Source organism: Copadichromis virginalis, linkage group LG9 (assembly GCF_057382275.1).
Source record: "Copadichromis virginalis isolate Kocher_CV1m ecotype Utaka linkage group LG9, C_Virginalis_male_GT1.1, whole genome shotgun sequence".
In the NCBI taxonomy this organism is placed as follows: Eukaryota; Metazoa; Chordata; class Actinopteri; order Cichliformes; family Cichlidae; genus Copadichromis; species Copadichromis virginalis.
The window spans coordinates 27,262,322-27,267,190 of NC_140626.1; positions in this window are offsets into that span (position 1 = coordinate 27,262,322).

Consider the following 4,869-nt stretch of genomic DNA (forward strand, 5'->3'; position numbering starts at 1 on the left):
TATTGTCAGTTTCATTTTCTCATGTTTGAGGTCACCCCTGGGCTGCACAGCAGAAGAGCAACACTCACTGGTTCGAAAATACAACACAATCACTTTCTAATATACACTTTGGTCTCTGAAGTCTCCACTGTCTTTAAAATCTGCACCTGCACTTTGTAATGCAGATTTTTCCAAACCAGGGAGCTATCACGTTATTGCCCTTTTCTTTTCTTTCTTCCAAACATTGAAAAGCTCTATCTGTAGCTAGAGAATTAAATGTAGCTGCTAGTAGCTTCTTGTATTCGCTACGACAATGAAATCATTCTTTTGCTCCCTTTAGGGTCACCACAGAGGATCATCTGCCTCCACCTCACCCTAGCATCTTTCTCTGTCACACCAACCCCTCTGTATATCCTCCCTTATGACATGCATGAATGACCTCTGTGGTTTTCCTCTTTTACTCCTGCCTGGCAGCTCCATCATTAACAACACTTGTCTAAAATATCCACAATCCCTCATCTGCACCTACAAACGCTCAACCTGAGCAGCCCCTCTGATGTTTCTTGTCCATTCTTCTCACTCCCAGTGAAAATCTTAACATCTTCATACAGAATTCACATTTCCTCATGTTACAAACTTATTCCAAGATGGATTATTTTATCATTTTTTATCTCAGAATTCCACACACAGTACCCTGTAATGGTAAATTGAAAGTTTTCTTGAAATTCTTGCAAATGTATTCAAAGTGAAAAACGTATAACATGTACACAAGTATTCACAGCCGATCTCTGATGCGATCCCACCTCGAGCCCATACATCACTCCAACCCCTCACCTCATACATAACGCACCTTACTTTTAAACCGACTCTGATAGACCTCATGCGAACATACAGTAGAGAATGACAGCTAAATACACATCGGCATGGCACTATAGTGCTTCACCCAGTATGAACTCCTCTCATTTGTAAGGCAGTGAAAGGTTAGCTGTGGGTTCTTCCTCGCAGACTGTTTTCCTCACCGCATTGGAAGTTCTGAAAAACGAACTAGGTACTGAGAAATCCGTGCAGCCAAGTGTAAAAAGGCACTATTTAAAGAGTTTTTTTCTTCTGTCACAGACATGTTTCTTGTGCTCATTATGTCAAAGTAATTCCAGCACAAAAGGAAAAAATATCACCAGGAAAGCAGTCTGTACTCATTCTGGCTAATATGGGGCTTCGGTGCTCTGAGTTAGTCATGTCTTTGATTCAGTGGTCCTTTAAGTGTGACCGTACCCTCATTAACCTCAGTTGAGCTGGTAAATACTTGAACCTTGTTATCAACCGATCCCTCAATGAAGTATGAACAGTGGAGGGATTATTAAATAGAATAAAAAAAGGTTAACCACATGTGAGTACATGTAGGAGCAGAACAAGCTGTGACCCCGTAAATCGCCACTAGAGGGCAGTCTCGCACCAGTGATAATGTCAGCCACATGCTTTCGAGCAGCCTGCACCTGTTGCTGAGCCCGGCGGTCTTTGAGTGCTTACAGGCTCTTGCTGGTATCCCCCCCAGTGCAGGATGATGTCTTTTATCACACGTTTAAACGGCAGAAAGCTCCACTGACTTTTGTTCCAAAGTTTTAGATTTCTGATGGAAAAAATAATTGGGCTCAGTCAGGATCAATTGTAGAGCCCTCTTGTGGAATGAATGCTCAAGGACATTCGTTTTTGGAGCTGCATACAAATAAGCTCAGCCTAATGTTGCATTTTCTTCAAAGAAAAGTTTATGAATCGTACTTAAAGCACATTAAATGTGGTCAATCAAAAAAGATGAGAAAAATGTATTTAAGGAAACAGCTCCCGCGACATTAGACTATAACCTTCGTTCACCGATTCCTGTGTTCATGCGTGACAGACCGTGTTGTGTCAGCTGTGAATAAGTTATCCAGATAAGGTGTGTGGCACTGATTTTGCTGTGCGTAATTTATGGTTTTGGGGGGAAATATTTGCATTTGGGGAAACAGGCAATAATCCATCATGTATATCGCTTTACTGGTTATCACATCCTGGTATAAACAGCTGCATAATGGAGACTGCTCTCAAGGATATTCACCGAACTGCCTTTGGAGATTACCAATGTCTTGAAGGCCATTCGAGGAACACAATAGATGGCTCAATTACCCACTGTTGTCTGTCAAAGATATATTGCGCTCCCAAGACGTGCAAGTGGATGCGGCACCTGTGAAGTGACGAGGATTCTGAGAGTAAGGTGTACGCACTGAACACGGAGAAAGCGGTGCCTTTCGAAGTCTCCGGGAGAGCACATTCCGGGCATGGGTGAGGACGGATAAGATGTCAAAAATACTTCTGTTTTTGATTTTCCACCACAGAGTTGTTTCAGATCAGGACTGCTTTTTTTCACTGTTTGAATTCTTCAGTTGCTTCAAATTCACATTACATTCCTGTGCAATGACAGTGTATCGTCGCAACTCTGAGGGAGCGTTAATGAGTTTCGCAGGTCATTTAACAGCTAACAGGTTCCTGTCTTGTGCTGAATACCTTCATCACTTTTTGTTATCCTTTTTTTTTACTTGTTCATTACAGTTTGTATTATGCATTAGAAAATAAGGAGTTGCACTTATTTACGGGATAACTGCCTGCGTAACTTAAGTCCTTCAGCAACTGCCAAGTGACCATCCCTTGCAGGACATGCATATCCTCTGTAACTTGTTGGAAATGAAAGTGATTTCCTGTCCCAAAGCACGGCGCACGTGTGTTTTGACATTGCTTGAAACATGTGTTCAACTTTCAGTCTTGTGCAGCAGCAGTTTAACTTAGTGTGGACCTAAATTGTTCCTCTGGTACTTTAGTGGCTCGCAGAACCAAATTTACCATTAATGTCTGTTTGCTTCCCATGTGAGAAATAAGCGGGTGAAAAACTGCGGTGCTTTCTGTTCCGTTCTACTTTATACTCCTACTGCAGTACAAATCAGTGCTGCTTCCTACTACATTTGTTTGACAGATCTAGTTACTGGCCCACAGGGATCCACTAAGGTAAAGTTCAAACGTGTGTTATTGCATTTAACAGAGTTCTATCCATTTTTCTCTTATATGGGATCATTTAATAAACAATAATGTCTGTCATGCAAGAGTTAATGAAACCCCTATTAAATCACACGGCTCTTGCTCAATCTTCATTTGGGGTGAGAGGAACACAGGAGTAGGGTGCTTATCTCCAGGAAAAACCCTGATCTTTTCATTAAACCTGGGATTTGCTTCTGCCCTTTTGGACACAGAGATTATGAGAACTGATGTTACTTGTTCAGATAGAAAATACCCCAGAAGGATATTTAGACCCTGTGATTATCCAGCAGTTTATCATTATATTGTCATGATTTAGCGGACGAAAACAAGACACCCTGAATAAGTTTATGTTTCAAAGCATTGCTGCCCGTAACAGCTTTCATCTCCATCAGGTGGCAAAAGCATGATAAGCAGGTTGATTGTGTCTCCTTGGCCCCACAAATATAGATATGATCTAGAGGGCAGAGACATGCCTGCTCCTGTCTGTGATGACAGGATAAGTGAGGATGTCTGAATGTCAGGCAGGAAGGATGAGAACTCGGTGCAGACATGCATGTGTCTCGGTGTAATGATATAGCAGTCAACAAGGTAGGGTTTTTTATGTTAAGGATTTATTGTACCTCCTGGATATAATCATCATTCTTTCTTCAGGACCTCTTCTTGATGGCTGCACAGTGCTTAACAGTACTTACAAAATGTGCAAGCAGTGCAGCCTTCCCCAGAGGTAATTTGTTAGTAACCGGAGCCGGTATATTTTGCATTTTTAATCCCAGAAATATTATCCGAAAGGAAAGTTGTCATCCAGGCAAGTGAGTTTGTGACATATAGGCTACCCACCGCCGGTTTCATCAGAACCAGGAAAGGTGAAAATGAGAGATTCTCTCTTCTTGGAGGACCTGCAGCTCTCCCCGGCACTGGCTTGTGAAGGAAACCATTCGTCTAGCCCACTGCCGTTCCTTCAGCACTGTCAAATTTCAGCTGAGAGCGGGCGCAGAAACTGTTTGGAAACATCTCCCTGACTTGCAGTAATGCAGTAATTCTTATCGGGATTCGCTGTTCCAAAGTGTTGGGTTTGCCCTTGAGCATATTGGATTTGACGTGACGTGCATTGCTGACTTGCTTTGAAACTACGATGAATTGAAGACGTGTGTCAGCTCCTTGCAAACAATGCTTCTCCACTTGTGCAGTTTATGGAAAAACTTAAAAAGGAGCAGGTGCAGACCAGATTGAATGCTTTTTTTTTTTTTTTAGCTGTCAGAGGAGCAGACATAGATCTGCAATACACAGAAGCAATGAGGGAAAGAGCAGAGACACTGAGAAGTCTAGAAGTCTGCAAATCCTACTCAGTGCTCTGAGTTCTTCCAACCTTTGACCTTATGTTAATTTCACCTACAGCCTGCTGGGCCTCAGTGATTACCTGCTGTCCCAAACAACAAAATCCAAGTTCCTCTGTAGAAAATGACGCCTTCTGTCTGGTGCCAAAGGAACTGTTGTTCCCCGTTTATCAGCTTAGTGAAAATTTACATTTTAATTGAATCCTGATGTTTGAGCCAAACTATGCTTACTGAGTTACTGGAGCCCCTTCAGAGAAACGACTTACAGGCTTGAAGTGCAAGTGCAGCAAAGATGACGGGCAGTCAGAGCCGCTCACATCAACTATGCAGAATTTAACTTCATGTGCCAAGATAGCTCATTCTGCCGTCACCAGGAATATCTTTGGCTTTAGTGTGTGTGGGAAAAATCACAAAACTCCAGCTGGACTTTGTGCGTGTGCATATTTACCCATCAGCTTGTATGTGTTTTAATGAGTTTGAATGTGCCAGGATT